The 20,756-nt window shown below is 40.1% G+C and overlaps 1 protein-coding gene and 1 pseudogene across 2 annotated transcripts in view; one reads left to right on the top strand and one right to left on the bottom strand.

The window, feature by feature from the left end:
* Window positions 1–20,756, top strand: part of SCHIP1 (schwannomin interacting protein 1) — a 611,891-nt gene that overhangs the window by 418,229 nt on the left and 172,906 nt on the right. The window lies entirely within an intron of this gene.
* Window positions 6,546–20,196, bottom strand: LOC129397544 (splicing factor C9orf78-like; annotated as a pseudogene).

Consider the following 20,756-nt stretch of genomic DNA (forward strand, 5'->3'; position numbering starts at 1 on the left):
ATGAATTCTGTAAAGAAAAAATGCACTCTGAAAATAATTTGTCCAGATTCCTCCTAGCAGGTTAATTTAGGATCTGATACTAGTTTCTTATTGAAATTTTCAGAAAATGAGTGAAGCATTTGAAACAGAAAGTGCAATTGTACTCATGCACTTAATTTTCCAAGGTTCAACTATACCAACTTTATTATACAAGGTTTGTACATTTCAAAACTTTAAAATATTTTTCCAGTTCAATGAAAGGGCTATTTTCAAGACCAAGAAATAGCAAAATTTTGTGATGACCTTTTGAAACAAGTAGACCTATCAGTTAAAAGGTCAATGATATCCTTTTACTTGCATTTCCATTTATAAAATTGGCAATTCTTCCTTAAACAATTGTCAATATAATTGACATAGTACATACATTTATTCTTTATCTACTAGTCATCCTCTAAGTGCTGAGGTGTAAAGGAGGAGGCTGTTATTTGGGATCTTGAGCTGAATTCATAGGACTGATCTTAATTCAGCTGAGTGATTAGAACCCAGTGTGGTACCTTTCTGTTTAGACTGAAGCAGGTAAGAAGGGTCAGTCACAAGGAATCAAATGATTCAAGAACTTCATTTGCAGTACCAAGGAGCATCCCAGGACACTTATAGATTGAATAAATAAAAACTCCATCAACCATTTACATTGAAGAAAATTGTTTTTCCAAACTGTCTTCCATAAATGTTCACTTTTCAAAAGGATTTCCTCTTATTAACCTAAGAACACGTGGTAGAGGAAAAGTTGAAGTCATGCTTGACAGTAAGTGATATCTGCCAATGCCTGGTATGGATTTTTCCCAGGATTTGTAGCTGATATACCATAGAGATATGGGTAAATTGTGTCACAAAAAAACCGCAGAATTGAACTAGAGGTCCCACAGCAGGACATACCATAATATTTTAGGGAAAAAAAATAGATTCCCAAGCAATCTCACTTCTGGAACCAACCCCTGACACTTCTCTGCTTTCTAGTGCGCTGAAGAATTTCTGAGGCACCAGTGTCTCAGCATGATACACTTCATTCATACCAGCAAGCATGTGGATGGCTTCCACTTAGGCTGTCAAATTTTTATTCTTGTTAAGAAAGAAGGAACACAGGGATTCAGAGAACTTAAATTCTTTCTTACATGATGAACTATATTTGGACAAAAGTCATTCTGCTTGGTCTACAGGTTGTCATTCTCCAAACTTACTCTTCATTCTCTTGCCTCTGTGTTTTGCAAGTTCTGAAGCCTCTATCTCATATTTCCTCACTTGGTAAACTCCCTCTCATCCCCACAATTAAAGCCAAAGGCTCACATCCTCTGAGAAGTTCTCCTTGACTCAAGGCCTTCCTTGTCTGCATCAAATAACCTTAAAGACTCTTTAAAGTAGTTATTGTCTTATTTATCTATTTTGTCCACTACAGTTGAGTACAGGTGCCATGTCTTTCCTACGTTGAGTGCCAAAGGCTAAGCTGGGGCTCAGAAAACATGTTGAATGAACACATGAATATATCCATACTAAAATTGCACTAGGCCGGGCACAGTGGCTCACGCCTGTAATCCTGGCACTTTGGGAGGCCAAGGTGGATGGATTGCCTGAGCTCAGGAGTTCAAGTTCAGCTTGGGAAACACAGTGAAACTCTGTCTCTACTAAAATGCAAAAACTTAGCTAGGCATGGTGGCATGCACCTATAGTCCCAGCTACTCGGGAGGCTGAGTCAGGAGAATCACCTGAACCTGGGAGGCGGAGGTTGTAGTGAGCCAAGATGGTGCCATTGCGCTCCAGCAATTTTTTCTAAAAAAAAAAAAAAAAAAAAAAAATTGCACTAGAAGCTTAGTCTATTACAACAAAGACTATCTTGTTCATTATCAGAGTATATAGATTCTGATAATTCCCAGGCACATGCTCTTTAAATAAGGAAAGTAGAAAAGCAAACATCCTGGCATCTAGCAGTCACTTAATAAATGGTTCTTGAATAAATGAGCATTTTTAATGAAAGACTATATATCATATTAGGCAATTCCACTGAAAATTAAAATGGGAATTTCCTTTAAACAAAATAATCTCTTCAACACCAAGAAAACCTCCATTCAAAAGTGTTCAGATTATGTTATTGAGGCCAAAAGAATTCACGGCACCAATAGAGATATAGCTTAGCAGCAACACAATTGTAATAATACAATATTTTCTTTCTTTCTTTCTTTTTCTTTCTTGCTTCTTTTTTCTTCCTTCCTTTTTTCTTTCTTTCTTTCTTTTCTTTCTTTCTTTTTTTACTTTTTTCTTTTTTTTTTTAGAGGGAGTCTCCCTCTTGTTGCCCAGGCTGGACTGCAATGGCACAATCTTGGCTCACTGCAACTTCCACATCCCGTGTTCAAGCGATTCTCCTGCCTCAGCCTCCTGAGTAGCTGAGATTACAGGCATGTGCCACCACGCCCGGCTAATTTTTGTATTTTTAGCAGAGACAGGGTTTCACCATGTTGGCCAGGCTGGTCTTGAACTCCTGACTTCAGGGGATCCACCTGCCTCAGCCTCCCAAAGTGCTGGGATTACAGGCATGAACCATGGTGCCCGGACAACAATACAATATTTTCAAAAATTGATTTTGGGTTTTTCTTTTCCAGCTTCCGTCTATGTGACCACATTGTCTTCAGGAAAGTAGGATGGTTACATTGAGAATAAAAGAGAATAAATGGTACATGTTTGGCTTTGTGACTCTGAAGCATGCTTTTGAGAACCAAAGCACCATCTTGAGGGTCCCCAGAGACCATAACATAGAAATAGAAAGAGATTAGATGAAGGGCCAAGACCTCAGCTTCCCCTCAAGGAGAAGTGACAGATATAGAGAGAGAACAGCACTTGGAGTCAGGGATAGGGGAGAGGAGAACGTGACCTGGAGTCACTCCGCGAAGAGGTTTGGTGGAGGTGAAGATGGTCAACATCAGAAGACTATGCAGAACTGTTGGAGTTCAGTAGCAGGACGGATGTGAGAATGCCGCTCTAAGGATATGACTTTTTTTTTTTTTTTTTTTTTTTTTTTTTTGAGATGGATTCTCGCTCTGTCGCCCAGGCTGGAGTGCAGTGGCGCGATCTCGGCTCACTGCAAGCTCCGCCTCCCGGTTTCAAGCAATTCTCCTGCCTCAGCCTCACAAGTAGCTGGGACTACAGGCATGCGCCACCACATCCAGCTAATTTTTGTATTTTTAGTAGAGACAGGGTTTCACCATCTTGGCCAGGCTTGTCTCGGAGTCCTGACCTTGTGATCCACCCGCCTCGGCCTCCCAAAGTGCTGGGATTACAGGTGTGAGCCACCGCGCCAGGCCTTAGGATATGACTCTTGATCAGGGATCCAAAGGATGTGTAGGAGCTATGTAGGAGCTTTCATGGGAAGCTGAGATAACTAATTATAGCTTGAAAGAGCACTACACACAGCATGGGTGGAGGGGCTATTTTGCTATTCCTTCTATCAATAGGTGTTCTCATGCCATCTGTGGTTTTTTTCAGCCTAAGAACATTCACCTGTATCTCAAGACTTTTTTTAACTCCACCTATACTGCCCCATATGAATATCCCCCATTTCTCAATTGTCCAGGATACCCTTAAGCCTCTTGCCAGTTCTTTAAATAGGGTGAATGAGAATTTTTGGCTTCCAGTGTGTCAAGAGGAACAGAGTGGTGTGGAAGAGAGAGGCACAGCACAGTTACTTAGGAAACACTGGGCAGCGATCAAACTACCTCCATTATATGTATTTTAAATGGAAGTTGAAGTTGTCTGCAAACTCTGTATAAATTAGCAGTGAGATTAAATTAGCAGAATATCACTTCAGAATCTAATAAATCTGGTCAGACCATATCTAATGTTGAGATCTTTTCCCTGAATACCAAACATGAGGGGCACACATTCAGGAGAATACAGACAGGATGATCACAGGAGAGTAGTCTAAAGCAATGGGCACACACAGTCTAAAGAAGAAAAAACTTGGGTGAAGTCTTTCATGAGTTGCAGGGTAAGGGAGAGCACTGGAGCTCGTTACTATACTCCCCTGAATAGTGGCTGCCACTAGTGGTCAGACCTATTCAAATATGGAGTGTTCAAGATCAGTTAGTTGACCAGTTGGTTAAAATGGTGCTAAAGGACCTCTAAAGGGTGAGTGGGATCAGGTGACTTCTGACTCAAGGCATCTTTAATTCTATGAAATAAAGACAAAAGATTCATTTCATCAGTTAACAAACATTTATTCAGCACTCGTTATGTGTCAGGCACTCGTTATGTGTCCAGCACTCTTAAGTGCTGGAGATGTAATGGAACAAAATGAGACATGGCCTCTCTCATGCAGCTCACAGTCTAGAGGAGAGAAAGTAGACAAAATAATCACACAAGCAAATAAAATTTCAATGGTGGCAAGTGTTACAAAGGAGGAATGCACAGTGCTATGATAACTTTTATTTGGGGTATACCTGGGCAGGAATGTGAGGATGGTTCTTTAAGTATATGACTCTTTATCAGAGATCCAAAGGATGTGTGGGAGCTACCCAGGAGAAAAGGGAAGAGTGGTCAAGATCATTGAATAAAATATGCCTCATCAAAAAGCAATATGGTATAATCATTAAAAGATAGAGCTGAATTCCATACCTTCCACATATGAGTTGTGTGTCCTTAGGTAAGTTATTTAAGCTCTCAGCACTTAAGGGTTCTTATCTGCAAAATTAGAAAAATATATATTTCACAGGGTTAAGATAAATGAAATAAGGGGTGCAAAATGATTAGCCCAAGCCAATGTGTAGTGTTTATTAAACTTTAGTGATAATCCATAAATGGACATGAAATGACAATGACAAGTTATTTATTGAAGGTAGAACAAGAACATTTTAAACTACAAAACAGTCCATTCTTGGATCCTGAAAATCTCAGCATTAAGGCTGGGATTATAAAATCATTAACAGTAGGTAGTGTGAACCATGGTCCACAAATCTATTATGAACAAGATCCCATAATTTTTCATTTTTCTTTGAACCTAATTAAATATTACTCTTGCCTAGATCAGGGAACTTTTCCCGTAGATCAAAGAATTGTTCTAGATCAAGGAATGCAATCTTAATGATTATTGGATTCCTTTGTCCCCCCTAATTTTCAGTTCATCAAAGTGGTGCCTGATAAATTCATTTTCCAAGGTAGCTTCACCGCTTGACAGCAGGCAACTCATCTGACCAAGGTTTCTGTCCCTTTTCTCATCTGAAGCACTCTCTTCTCTCTGGTATTTCTCCTCCTCTTCCTCCTTTTTCTTATCTTTCTCCCTCCCACTTCTTTCTCTCCTTCTATTCTTCCTCCCTCTCTTCAAAATATCTCTGTCTCTCCCTATATTCCAGAACACAAAGCCAGTGTCTTTGATGACCTAGGCTAGAACAGTGCCTGACACAAAGTGGGCCTGAGTCTTCCCAAAACTCCTGAGTCAGGAAACACAAAAAGGCTGGGTCCATTCTGGCAAAGGGGAGAGGGGAAAGCACAGAGAAGAAAGCACAAGACAAGAGTTCAACACATAACCTACACACTCACTCCAAATGTAGGCAATTGTGGTGAGACAAATGGGTCCTACATTCAAGATGAGTCTCCAGAAATGACTTGTTGGATCCTTTCCTCCAACGCCAAGGAAGAGAGATGGTAAGATAAAAGGCTAAGTTGGAGGTCCCCCAGGAGAAAGCCTAAATTGCTTAGATTTAGCATTTGAAGTGAGGACAGTGGTCAAGAAGATAAAATGAAGAGGGATGGACAGAAGAAAAGAGAGAGGATGAATTTTTTTTAAGTTGCATAGGTGAATTGAAATAGGCATGAATGAAAGTTTCTCTCTCTTAAAAGCTTTCAACCAGGGGCAGATGTTTTTAAACCAATCCTTAGAATCACTCCATCAATGAGGACTTGACAGGCACCAATGGCCCACTCAAAGAGTTTGGTTGAGAAAGGTTTTATGAAACCTTCACACATTTACAGAGATATGGGCAGGGTTAAGGAAACCAATGTGAGATGGTGAGGTACACAGGAACTAGCAAGCATGGAGAGCTGTCACCCTTAGGCCTAAAAGGCAATGAACCAAGTGACCTGAGTCTAAAGAGAACCTCAAGCCATGGAAGTAGGACCACCTAACTGGAGCTGCAATCTTCCAACACAGCTAATGTAGCCAGTGCCCTAATCATGACAAGGAATTGGAGTGGGGAGGTGCACAGGGGGATGAATACTCTTACATCTCTCTCCTCCCACTCCCTCCATTTTCTGCGAGTTCCTTCAACAGCTGAACCCAATTGGAAGCCAGAGAACAGGGAGCCTGGGTCATGTGATCCTCAAAGGTCAGCCTTCTCAGGCATAGAGTAGGTTAAAGAAGAGCAAATAATGGATCAACATGGGGGAAGGGTGCTGGTAAGTGTAGTGTACTTACTGGTGATGAACATTTATGCCAGCCAAAGAGATTGGCTCATTCTTGAAACTTAAAAAGTATACAAATGAAGAAAATATTCGTGGTTTCCAGGGATTGAAGAGGGGGTGGGGTAGGTGGGGAAGGGAATATGGCTATAAGAGTAACATGAGGGATTCTTGTGAGGATGAAAATATTCTGTATCTTGACTGTATCTCTATAAATATCTTAGCTGTGATATTGTTCTAGTTTTGTAAGATATTTCCTTATGGGAAACTGGGTAAAAGTTATACAAAAGCTCTTGTATTATTCTTACAATAGCATGTAAATTATAATTATTTCAAAATAAAATATTTAATAAAAAAAGGTAAAAACAGGTTAGCTTAGGATCAGATGTTGGATATTTCTCAGTCTTACGTCATCAAAAGAAGTATAATTATTTGCTTCCCAAAAAAACTGAGTCTTCCATTTGATTTACACAGAAATCTGTAGCTCCTGTGATTCTTAGCAATAATCACTGAACGAATTGATTTCTGCTGAAACTTTCTCACTCTTTGACTTGACCATATCTTTAGAATATTTGTTAGACTGCAAAATCCCAAACACACCCATGAATAGCCTTGGTCTGTTAAGACACTGGAGGAAATGCATGCTTGAGCATAGGGAAGCAGAGGGAACTAAGGAACAGATGTCTATTAGAAATAATCAAAGGAATAGAGCAGGAGAAGTGAAGGCAGTTTATTAAAATATTCATTCTCCATCTTGTTACAGGAAGATTTAATAGGGGTATTAAACATAGTACAATAAAAATCGCACACCTTGCAGAATGGCTATTATCAAAAAGATGAGACATAAGTATTGGCAAAGATGTGGAGAAAAGGGAACCCTTGCACACTATTGGTGGGAATGTAAATTAGTAGTACAGTCATTTTGGAAAATAATATGGAGATTCCTCCAAAAACTAAAAATAGTATTACCATATGATCCAGCAATCTCACTTCTGGGTATACATCCAAAAGAATGAAATCTGTATGTTGAAGAGATGTTCGCACTTCCATGTTCACTGCAGTTCTATTCACAACAGCCAAGATATGGAACCAACCTAAGTGACCATCCACAGACGAATTGCTTTTTTTTTAATACACTAGATATACCTAATGAAATAACATGCAGCCTTAAAAAAGAACAAAATTTTGTCATTTGAAACAACATAGTGGAATCCAGGGAACATTCTGCTAAGTGAAATAAGCCAGGCACAGAAAACACTGCATGATCTCTCTGGTACCAGAGGCTGGTTGGGGAGGGGAAGGCAGCAGGCAGAGTGAGGGGAAATGTTAGTCAAAGGGTACAAAGTTTCAGTTAGATGGAGGGAAAAGTTCTGATGATCTATTGCACAAGGTGACTATAGTTAAAATAATGTAATGTATATTTCAAAATTCCTAAAAGTGGATTTTAAATGTGCTTACCACAAAGAAATGATAAGTATGTGAAGGGACAGATATGTTAATGAGTCTAATTTGTTTATTCCACAATGTATACATGTACTAAGACATCATATTTTGCCCCATAAATATGTAATTATTTGTCAATAAGAAACAAAAATTAAATTTAAAGAAATCAACTCAAAATGGGTTAAAGTCTTAAATGTAAGATCTGAAACTATAAAACTAAAAGAAAAAAGCACAATGGAATTTTTTTTTAAATATGAATAAATCTGCTAAAGAGAAAAACAGGATAGTAACCATGAGACCCAGTCAGGAGTAGGGCTAGTACACAACATAAAAGCCTAAATAATGCCATGTACAGTGTGAGAAGTCAGCCCTTCAGATAGCCTCTGGCCCTACCTTTCTAACAGCCAATGCAAAAAGCAAGCATGACCTATTACGTGATTATAAGATAAAACTTGACTTGAAAGAAATCTCTTTGTTGTGTCCCTGTAGAGGTGACATTACAGTTTCCTCAACAACACCCTTAGGATTAATAACACTAGTTTCATTGTTCAGTAAAAACAGTTCTAACTGGGACCTAAATAATGCAGTTTAGGTGTCCAGTTTTCTGACTTTTATTAGGGGACATTTTGGAGTATGTTCAAAATGAAAGAATAATATTCTTTAAGAAATTTTAAAAAAATGTTTTCCACCAAGCTTCGGGTAGGTATTAGCAAGGATTCAAACTCAAATCCCTACAGAGTGCAAGAAGGTAAAACAATGAAGAGAAATGGATGTCTGTTAAAAACAAACACTAAAAAATACAATGATAAAATAGCATTTGACAAATGGTCTCCGTTTGGGGGTTACAATAAGGTGTGGTAGGGACTATGTAACCTAGAGCCTATTGCTCATAACCAGCCTATTGTTATCAGAACTGAAATAGGGCCAGATGTTGCTAGGTCTCTTATTTTTCCTGTGTATTAGAGTTCTATTACAGAAAACAGAAACCGCTCTAGCTATTTTAAGCATAAAGGGCAAAGGGCTTCAACACAGGAAATTAGGTGATTACTATGTGTTGAGGCCAGGCCTCCAGGACTTGCTGACAGGGAACAATGAAGAATTGGCCCTGAAGGAAGCTGCCAACTCTGCCTGAGTCAGAGGACCGGAAATCAGTAAGCTTCCCCCTGAACGGTTTGCTCTGGGAACGACCTAGGGATTAGGAAGATATTGCTGCTGCTGCTGCTGCTGCTGCTGCTGGTTCCAGAGCCATGCTTCACCCATCCAGGGTCACACTAACAACAAAAATAACAACAGCTTAAAGATGCTGCTGACACCACCCACCTTTTGACCCTTACAAAGCTGGTGGCAGGAACGCTGCTACAAAAAACCCCAAGGCAGGCTTGATCTGATCATGCCTACCACCAGGAGCAGCCAGGACTGCTGTGTTTTAAATCTCACTTGAATGCATCTCGTTGGTCAAAGTTAAAGCTAAATCACATCTGACTGCCCAGCTTAGAAATGTCCCTTTCAGCTGTCCAGCCTCTGGGGGCGGGGAGTGACAATATGTAGAATGTATGCAAAGTAAAAATCCATTTTATTCACCATATTGTATTTTTATGCAAAGATCATCTGAGCTTTTTAATGCTGGCAATTAATTCAATTTTTTGAAAATTAATGGATGGGCAGGCCAATAAAGTAGATGTCAAGAAAATGCATCTGTGATCCAGTCTGGTGGCTCATGCCTGTAATCCCAACAGTTTGGGAGGCTGAGGCAGGAGGATCACTTGAGCCCAGGAGTTCAAGACCAGCCTGAACAACATAGAGAGACCCTGTCACTACAAAAAAAAAAAATTAATTTGTAGGTCATGGTGGCACATCTGTGGTCCCAGCTATTTGGGAGGCTGAGGTGGGAGGACCACTTGAGCCCAGGAGCTGAAGGCTGCAGTGAACTATGATCATGCCACCACTTTCTAGCCTGAGTGATGGAAAAAGGAAAAGGAAAGGAAAGGAAAGGAAGGGAAGGGAAGGGAAGGGAAGGGAAGGGAAGGGAAGGGAAGGGAAGGGAAAGAAAGGGAAAGAAAGGGAAAGGAAAGGAAGAGAGAGAGGAAGAAAGGAAGGAAGAAAGAAAGAGAAAGAAAGAAAAAGAAAGAAAGAAAGGAGAGAAGAAAGAAAGAAAGAAAGGAAGAAAGAAAGGAAGAAAGGGAGGCAGGCCAGGCACGGTGGCTCATGCCTGTAATCCCAACACTTTGGGAGGCCAAGGTGGGCAGATCACCTGAGGTCAGGAGTTTGAGACCAGCCTCAACATGGCAAAACCCCGTCTCTACTAAAAATACAAAATTAGACAGGCGTTGTGGTGCATGCCTGTAATCCCAGCTATTAGGGAGGCTGAGGCAGGAGAATTGCTTGAACCTGTGAGGTGGAGGTTGTGGTGAGCCGAGATCGCGCCATTGCACTCCAGCCTGGGCAACGAGAGTGAAACTCCATCAAAAAAAAAAAAGAAGAAGAAAGAGAAAGAGAAAGGAAAGAAAGAGAAATAAAGAAAGAGAGAGAAAGAAAGAAAGAAAGAAAGAAAGAAAGAAAGAAAGAAAGAAAGAAAGAAAGAAAGAAAAGAAAAGAAAAGAAAAGAAAGAAAGAAAAAGGAAATGCATCTTTGAACAGATTCAGCTTCAGGACAAGTAACAGGAGGGTAGTTTTTGGTTCACTTCAGTGCATGGAGGAAGATGTGAAGCCCCAACCCCTCACTCCAGTTCATATATGAATAACAGTGTCTATAGTGTGCTATATTCAAAGCACTTACAAGGGTATTTATTATTACAAAGGTAGTAAATTATTGATAAAATATTTCAACAATACATAAATGCATATAGTAAAATTTAGTTTATCTTCTTTTACTACCCACTGCCACGCCCCACATGTAATAACCAGGAATAACATGAAATAAGTCAGACTTCTCTGTGTTGGAAGTTGAATCTGAGAAGCATCCTTTGATTCAGGGGGTCTATACAGAGAAAGCTAGAGCCAAGGATTTGGACTAATAAGAGAACCTAGCCGATACATATGGTGGGGGTTTAATTTGGCTGGTGAGTTTAGTGACTGAGAAATAGGTGGCCTCTCCAAAATGGATAGCTCATATTCAGCTGGGAACAAAGGGAATTTCTTATAACATATTTTACAGCAAAGCAAACAAATACAATGTTCTGTATCGAGGTGTTTTACAAGCTTCGTAGTAATCTCAGACTTTGTGGTTAATGGTCACATTTATTGTTAATATTTAAATAACTGGGCAGGCACAGTGGCTCATGCCTGTAATCCCAACACTTTGGGAGGCCGAGGTGGGTGGATCACTTGAGGTCAGGAGTTTGAGGCCAGCATGGCCAACATAGCGAAACCCTGTCTCTATTAAAAATACAAAAATTAGTCAAGTGTGGTGGGAGGCACCTGTAGCCCCAGCTAATTGGGAGGCTGAGGGGGAAGAATAACTTGATGCCAGGAGGCAGAGGTTGCAGTGAGCTGAGATTGCACCATTGCACTCCAGCCTGGGTGACAGAGCGAGATCCTGTCTCAAAAAATAAAAAATAATAAAAAGGAAGGAGGTTCCAAGATGGCCAAATAGGAACAGCTCCAGTCTACAACTCCCAGCATGAGCCATGCAGAAGATGGGTGATTTCTGCATTTCCAGCTGAGGTACCGGGTTCACTGGGGCTTGTCAGACAGTGGGTGCAGGACAGTGGGTGCAGCCCACGGACCGCAAGCCGAAGCAGGGCAAGGCATTGCCTCACCCGGGAAGTGCAGCGCAAGAAGTCGGGGAATTCCCTTTCGTAGCCAAGGGAAGCCGTGACAGACAACACCTGGAAAATCAGGTCACTCCCACCCTAATACTGCACTTTTCCAATGGTCTTAGCAAACGGCACACCAGGAGATTATATCCCGCGCATGGCTCGGAGGGTCCTACACCCACGGAGCCTTGCTCACTGCTAGCACAGCAGTCTGAAACCAAACTGCAAGGTGGCAGCGAGGCTGGGGAAGGGGTGCCTGCCATTGCTGAGGCTTGAGTAGGTAAACAAAGCAGCTGGGAAGCTTGAACTGGGTGGAGCCCACCTCAGCTCAAGGAGGCCCACCTGCCTCTGTAGACTCCACCTCTGGGAGTAGGGCATAGCTGAACAAAAGGAGGCAAAACTTCTGCAGACTTAAACGTCCCTGTCTGACAGCTTTGAAGAGAGTAGTGGTTCTCCCATCATGCAGTTTGAAATCTGAGAATGGACAGACTGCCTCCTCAAGTGGGCCCCTAACCCCCGAGTAGCCTAACTGGGAGGCACCTCCCAGTAGGGGCTGACTGACACCTCATAGGGCTGGGTGCCCCTCTGAGAGGAAGCTTCCAAAGGAATGATCAGGCAGCAACATTTGCCGTTCTGCAATAGTTGTGGCTCTGCAGCCTCTGCTGGTAATACCCAGGCAAACAGGGTCTGGAGTGGACCTCCAGCAAACTCCAACAGACCTGCAGCTGAGGGTCCTGACTGTTAGAAGGAAAACTAACAAACAGAAAGGACATCCACACCAAAACCCCATCTGTACATCACCATCATCAAAGACCAAAGGTAGATAAAACCACAAAGATGGGGAGAAACCAGAGCAGAAAAGCTGAAACTTCTAAAAATCAGAGCGCCTCTAATCCTCCAAAGGAATGCAGCTCCTCAGCAGCAACAGAACAAAGCTGGATGGAGAATGACTTTGACGAGTTGAGAGAAGAAGGCTTAAGAAGATCAGTAATAACAAACCTCTCTGAGCTAAAGGAGGATGTTTGAACCCATCACAAAGAAGCTAAAAACCTTGAAAAAAGATTGGACAAATGGCTAACTAGAATAAACAGCATAGAGAAGACCTTAAATGACCTGATGGAGCTGAAAACCATGGCACGAGAACTATGTGATGTATGCACAAGCTTCAGTAGCCAATTTGATCAACTGGAAGAAAGGGTATCAGTGATTGAAGATCAAATAAATGAAATGAAGCGAGAAGAGAAGTTCAGAGAAAAAGAGTAAAAAGAAATGAACTAAGCCTCCAAGAAATATGGGACTATGTGAAAAGACCAAATCTACATCTGATTGGTGTACCTGAAAGTGATGGGGAGAATGGAACCAAGTTGGAAAACACTCTGCAGGATATTATCCAGGAGAACTTCCTCACCTAGCAAGGCAGGCCAACATTCAAATTCAGGAAATAGAGAGAATGCCACAAAGATACTCCTCAAGAAGAGCAACTCCAAGACACATAATTGTCAGATTCACCAAAGTTGAAATGAAGGAAAAAATGTTAAGGGCAGCCAGAGAGAAAGGTCAGGTTACCCACAAAGGGAAGCCCATCAGACTAACAGCTGATCTCTCAGCAGAAACTCTACAAGCCAGAAGAGAGTGAGGGCCAATATTCAACATTCTTAAAGAAAAGAATTTTCAACCCAGAATTTCATATCCAGCCAAACTAAGCTTCATACGTGAAGGAGAAATAAAATCCTTTACAGACAAGCAAATGCTGACAGATTTTGACACCATCAGGTCTGCCTTACAAGAGCTCCTGAAGAAAGCACTAAACATGGAAAGGAACAACCGGTATCAGCCACTGCAAAAATATGCCAAATTGTAAAGACCATTGATGCTAGCAAGACACTGCATCAACTAATGAGCAAAATAACCAGCTAACATCATAATGACAGGATCAAATTCACACATAACAATACTAACCTTAAATGTAAATGGGCTAAATGCTCCAATTAAAAAACACAGACTGGCAAATTGGATAAAGAGTCAAGATCCATCAGTGTGCTGTATTCAGGAGACCCCTCTCATGTGCAGAGACACACATAGGCTCAAAATAAAGGGATGAAGGAAGATCTACCAAGCAAATGTAAAACAAAAAAAAGCAGGGAGTCTCTGATAAAACAGACTTTAAACCAACAAAGATCAGAAGAGGAAAAGAAGGCCATTACATAATGGTAAAGGGATCAATTCAACAAGAAGAGCTAACTATCCTAAATATATATGCACCCAATACAGGAGCACCCAGATTCATAAAGCAAGTCCTTAGAGACCTACGAAGAGACTTAGACTCCCACACAATAATAACAGGAGACTTTAACACCCCACTGTCAACATTAGACAGATCAACAAGACAGAAAGTTAAAAAGGATATCCAGGAATTGAACTCAGCTGTGCGCCAAGTGGACCTAATACACATCTACAGAACTCTCCACCCCAAATCAACAGAATATACATTTTTTCAGCACCACACTGCACTTATTCCAATATTGACCACATTGTAGGAAGTAAAGCACTCCTGAGCAAATGTAAAAGAACAGAAATTATAACAAACTGTCTCTCAGACCACAGTGCAATCAAATTAGAACTCAGGGTTAAGAAACTCACTCAAAACCACTCATGGAAACTGAACAATCTGCTCCTGAATGACTACTGGGTACATAACAAAATGAAGGCAGAAATAAAGATGTTCTTTGAAACCAATGAGAACAAAGACACAACGTACCAGAATCTCTGGGACACATTTAAAGCAGTGTGTAGAGGGAAATTTATAGCACTAAATGCCCACAAGAGAAAGCAGGAAAGATCTAAAATTGACACCATAACATCACAATTAAAAGAACTGGAGAAGCAAGAGCAAACACATTCAAAAGCTAGCAGAAGGCAAGAAATAACTAAGATCAAAGCAGAACTGAAGGAGATAGAGACAAAAACCCTTCAAAAAAATCAATGAATCCAGGAGCTGGTTTTTTGAAAAGATCAACAAAATTGATAGACCACTAGCAAGACTAATAAAGAAGAAAAGAGAGAAGAATCAAATAGACACAATAAAAAATGATAAAGGGGATATCACCACCAATCCCACAGAAATACAAACTACCATCAGAGAATACTATAAACACCTCTACACAAGTAAACTAGAAAATCCAGAAGAAATGGGTAAATTCCTGAACACATACACCATCCCAAGACTAAAATAGGAAGAAGTTGAATCCCTGAATAGACCAATAACAGGCTCTGAAATTGAGGCAATAATTAAGAGCCTACCAACCAAAAAAAGTCCAGGACCAGATGGATTCATAGCCGAATTCTACCAGAGGTACAAAGAGGAGCTGGTACCATTCCTTCTGAAACTATTCCAATCAATAGAAGAAGAGGGAATCCTCCCTAACTCATTTTATGAGGCCAGCATCATCCTGATGCCAAAGCCTGGCAGAGACACAACAAAAAAAGAGAATTTTAGACCAATATCCCTGATGAACATTGATGCAAAAATCCTCAATAAAATACTGGCGAACCAAATCCAGCAGCACATTCAAAAGCTTATCCACCGTGATCAAGTGGGCTTCATCCCTGGGATGCAAGGCTGGTTCAAGATACACAAATCAATAAATGTAATCCATTATATAAACAGAACCAAAGACAAAAACCACAGGATTATCTCAATAGATGCAGAAAAGGCCTTCAACAAAATTTCAACAGCCTTTCATGCGAAAAACTCTCAATAAATTAGGTATTGATGGGATGTATCGCAAAATATTAAGAGCTATTTATGACAAATCCACAGCCAATATCATACTGAATGAGTAAAAACTGGAAGCATTCCCTTTGAAAACTGGCAGAAGACAGGGATGCCCTCTCTCACCACTCCTATTCAACATAGTGTTGGAATTCCTGGCCAGGGAAATCAGGCAGAAGAAAGAAATAAAGGGTATTCAGTTAGGAAAAGAGGAAGTCAAATTGTCCCTGTTTGCAGATGACATGATTGTATATTTAGAAAACCCCATCGTCTCATCCCAAAATCTCCTTAAGCTGATAAGCAACTTCAGCAAAGTCTCAGGATACAAAATCAATGTGCAAAAATCACAAGCATTCTTATACACCAATAACAGACAAACAGAGAGCCAAATCATGAGTGAACTCCCATTCACAATTGCTTCAAAGAGAATAAAATACCTAGGAATCCAACTTACAAGGGATGTGAAGGACCTCTTCAAGGAGAATTACAAACCACTGCTCAACGAAATAAAAGAGGACACAAACAAATGGAAGAACATTCCATGCTCATGGATAGGAAGAATCAATATTGTGAAAATGGCCACACTTCCCAAGATAATTTATAGATTCTATGCCATCCCCATCAAGCTACCAATGAATTTCTTCGCAGAATTGGAAAAAACTACTGTAAAGTTCATATGGAACCAAAAAAGAGCCCACATTGCCAAGACAATCCTAAGCAAAAAGAACAAGGCTGGAGGCATCACGCTACCTGACTTCAAACTATACTACAAGGCTACAGTAATCAAAACAGCATGGTACTGGTACCAAAACAGAGATATAGACCAATGGAACAGAACAGCGCCCTCAGAAATGATAGCACACATCTACAGCCATCCCATCTTTGACAAACCTGACAAAAACAAGAAATGGGGATAGGATTCCCTATTTAATAAATGGTGCTGGGAAAACTGGCTAGCCATATGTAGAAAGCTGAAACCCGATCCCTTCCTTATACCTTATACAAAAATTAATTCAAGATGGATTGAAGACTTAAATGTCAGACCTAAAATCATAAAAACCCTAGAAGAAAACCTAGGCAATACCATTCAGGACATAGGCATGGGCAAGGACTTCATGTCTAAAACACCAAAAGCAATGGCAACAGTAGCCAAAATTGACAAATGGGATCTAATTAAACTAAAGAGCTTCTCCACAGCAAAAGAAACTACCATCAGAGTGAACAGGCAACCTACAGAATGGGAGAAAATTTTTGCAGTCTACCAATCTGACAAAGGGCTAATATCCAGAATCTACAAAGAACTTAAACAAATTTACAAGAAAAAAATCAAACAACCCCATCCAAAAGTGGGCAAAGGATATGAACAGACATTTCTCAAAAGAAGACATTTATGCAGCCAACAGACACATGAAAAAATGCTCATCATCACTGGCCATCAGAGAAATGCAAACCAAAACTACAATGAGATATCATCTCACACCAGTTAGAATGGTGATCATTAAAAAGTTAGGAAACAATAGGTGCTGGAGAAGATGTGGAGAAATAGGAACATTTTACACTGTTGGTGGAACTGTAAACTAGTTCAACCATTGTGGAAGACAGTGTGAGATTCCTCAAGGATCTAGAACTAGAAATACCATTTGATCCAGCCATCCCATTACTGGGTATACACCCAAAGAATTATAAATCATGCTGCTCTAAAGACACATGCACACGTATGTTTATTGCGGCACTTCACAATAGCAAAGACTTGGAACCAACCCAAATGTCCATCAATGATAGACTGGATTAAGAAAATGTGGCACATATACACCATGGAATACTATGCAGCCAAAAAAATGAGTTCATGTCCTTTGTAGGGACATTGGCGAAGCTGGAAACCATCATTCTGAGCAAACTATCTCAAGGACAGAAAACCAAACACCGCATGTTCTCACTCATAGGTGGGAATTGAACAATGAGAACTCTTGGACACAGGGTGGGGAACATCACACACCGGGGCCTATCGTGGGGTGGGGGGAGGGGGGAGGGGGAGGGATAGCATTAGGAGAAACACCTAATGTAAATGACGAGTTAACGGGTGCAGCACACCAACATGGCACATGTATACATATGTAACAAACCTGCACATTGTGCACATGTACCCTAGAATTTAAAGTATAAAAAAATTAAAAATAAATAAATAAGTAAAAATTGAATAACTTAGAGAACATCTTGCCCTTCTCAGTAAACATTAGAAGGAGCTATAATTTATTATATTCTAAACACTATAGCAAAATATTTAAATTTAAGTAAGACCTTCGTTCCCCTAGCTTATCTTTCAGCAATGTTTCTTGTTTATTTTGCTCTTGTTTTCTTTTTTTTTCTTTTTTCTCTTTTTGAGGCAGAGTGTTACTCTGCCACCCAGGCTGGAGTGCAGTGGCACCATCTCGGCTCACTGCAACCTCTGCCTCCTGAGTTCAAGCAATCCTCCCGCCTCGGCCTCCCAAGTAGCTAGGATTACAGGCATCTGCCAGCCAGCCCAGCTAATTTTTGTATTTTTAGTAGAGACGGGGTTTTGCCATGTTGGCCAGACTGATTGCAAACTCCTGACCTCAGGTGATCCGCCCGCCTCTGCCTACCAAAGTGCTGGGATTACAGGTGTGAGCTACCACGCCCAGCCTATTTAGCTCCTGTTTTCAGCAGAAAGTAAACATTCTTTATCTTTCATTTTTTAAATTCATTTTGTATTTAATAATTAAATTCTAAAAGTGATAAAAATATATACAGTTTTGCTTTTTCTTTCTTAATAAAAAACTTTGTAAAAGTTAGAAAATACCAGTATTGCTTTGAATACTGATATTCTAGTATTTTTCTGCTGTCAGCTAGACCCACTTTAAACAATGAAGGATTGATTTCTGAACCCATTTCAAATATGTGAAAGTAGAAGACATGATTGCATATATAACGATAAAAGCACAGTCTAAAGGGTATTATTAATAGCATACCATGGACACATAGTTGCTTCCTTCTGACCAAGAACAAATGTTAAGAGAAAACCAATAAATACATTTACAAACAGGATTTAGGGCCCACAAGAATAGAGTTTGCTTTTAAATAGGAAATCTATGCACTGCTTTATTTCAAAAAGTTACAAATTTAGTGCTTGAAAAATCCAGCAGGTAAGCAGCAGGAGTAAGAAAGTCTGTTTTTGGAAGTGTCTAATGGCAAATGAGCATGCTTCTATCCAGGAAGCATTTTTCCATGAAAGGGATGGAGAGAGAAAGAACTGGTATTTACATTCCATTCTACACAACTCAGTACTGCCTGTTCATCTTCTTGAACTTCTCATAGTGATAGTCATCAGGGGCCTTCTCATTAACAGGATGCTTGCCATTTGGAAAGGACCACTCAGGCTCTGGCTTCTCCCTGTCACCTGCTTTCAAGGCTCTTCTTTGTTTCTGTGTATGAGGCTGTTGAGTTCCTAATGATAAAAATCGGTTGTGCAGCATATATTCACAGCCATGTTGGTAGGCACGAAGGACGTCTCACTGTCTTTCTTCTTGTTCTGCTGTTCTTCCCCAGCTGGGCTTTGGCATCCTCCATGGAAATGATATTATTTTTTATTTTAGCATTGATGCTGAGGTCCACCTTGGGGAGGCCACTCAGCATCTGGCTAGAAAGCATCTCCTCTGTCTTCTTTGCTGAGGAAACACAAATGTTTTCTTGAAGTTCATAAAGGCAGTCCTCTGTGTTCTTCAGCTTGACTTTCTGTTCCTTATGTTCCATAGTCTCTTTCCTCTTCTTCAGCTCTGTCTCAACGTACTTTATTATGTCTGCATTCTCATCCCTTCAGTTGGTTTCTGCAGAAAACAATGTCCCCAGTGTCTTCCTCTTCACTGATTTTATCTTTGTCCCTTTTGTTTAGTTTCTTTAGGAAACTATGGTGGATACTTGTATGGTGGGTACCATACCACCTATTTTCATATGAAAGGGATCATCCACTAGAGTGGTCTCTTCTTGTACCTTCTCTTCCACCAGTAGGGCCACAGCATTCAGCCTGTTGGGCCTCTTCCTCAAGTTCTACACCCTCTTGTCTCTTCCAGTTTTAATCAAACCTCCTCTGAGTTCTGCTCATCCTCTTCCGACTCTGAGTTGGCCTGGCACCAACAGAAAGTCTTCTCTTTCTATCTTATAGAGAGAATAATAATCGACACTTCTCAAAGTATTCGGGTCAACAAGACATTTTCTTCTCAAGGCATCTCATCAAATCCACAGGATCTATAATTTCATTTACATTTAGCCAAGGTCTAATCAAGGATTTAGGTTTCTAATTTTTATTTCCCCAATTGTTTAATGTATACATTTGAGATGCAATATTTTGTGTGTGTGCATGTGTGTGTATGTGTATGTGTGTGTATAGAGAGGGTGTGTGTGCGAGAGAGAAGCATGTATGTGTGCTTGTATGCATATCATTTTTTCAAGTACTTTCACATATTGTCTTGTTAAATTGTTGAAAAAACCATATAAATAAACAAGTTGCCTATTTTTTCTCCATTTTACTGTGGCTCAAAGAGGTTTCGTGGCTTCATGACGATTAACTAGTAAAGTATCAGAACAGATTTGAACCCTCTGTTTCTGAGTCCAATATTCTTTGCCCTGAACTACATGTCTTCATATAGAAATCATAAAATATAGCTGAAGGGATTTAGAATTCCTGGAGAAAAGTGGGGAGCAGGAAGACTAGATGTGGTTACTCCTCTCTGTGGCATCTCTTCCTCCCCTGGCTATAGCAATTGGAACCTGCTGTGGCTGCTGAGCAGAGCTCATGTGTGCTCAGTGCTTCCAGGAGCTGGGTAGGTGTTTTGCAGCCTGTTTTCTGAATCCTTGAGCAGAACCTAATTATTAATAGCTAATCCAAAATTTGAGATCCACTTTGTTCCTTTTCAGTCCTCTTAGAGATTGAAGAACTCTTGCTGAATCTTAATGGTGTTTTTCTTATCAAAAAACTTATACATGTTAACTGTAATTAAGTTAGAAAATAATGGTTTCATAAAGATAAGAAATTAATACTAGCTGATAATCCCACCATCCACATATTTTTATTACTACAGTTTTGCTACATATTGTTTCTTTACAAATATAAGAATTTTTAAATGAAATGATACTATATATTTTTTGCAATGTTTCTGTGTTTTCTCCAGAAATAGAAAAGTATCACAAGTCTAGTCCCATGTTATTAAGTAGTCTTCTATAAGAATATTTTTAGTAACTATCTCACTGCATGATGTCAGTGTTCTTCCATAAGAACATTTTTAATGATATCTTATTGCATGATGTCAGAGTTTGCTTCACATACTAGGTCAGAATTTTAAATTAGTTCTGTTCTT

This window comes from Pan paniscus, chromosome 2 (assembly GCF_029289425.2).
Source record: "Pan paniscus chromosome 2, NHGRI_mPanPan1-v2.0_pri, whole genome shotgun sequence".
NCBI lineage: Eukaryota > Metazoa > Chordata > Mammalia > Primates > Hominidae > Pan > Pan paniscus.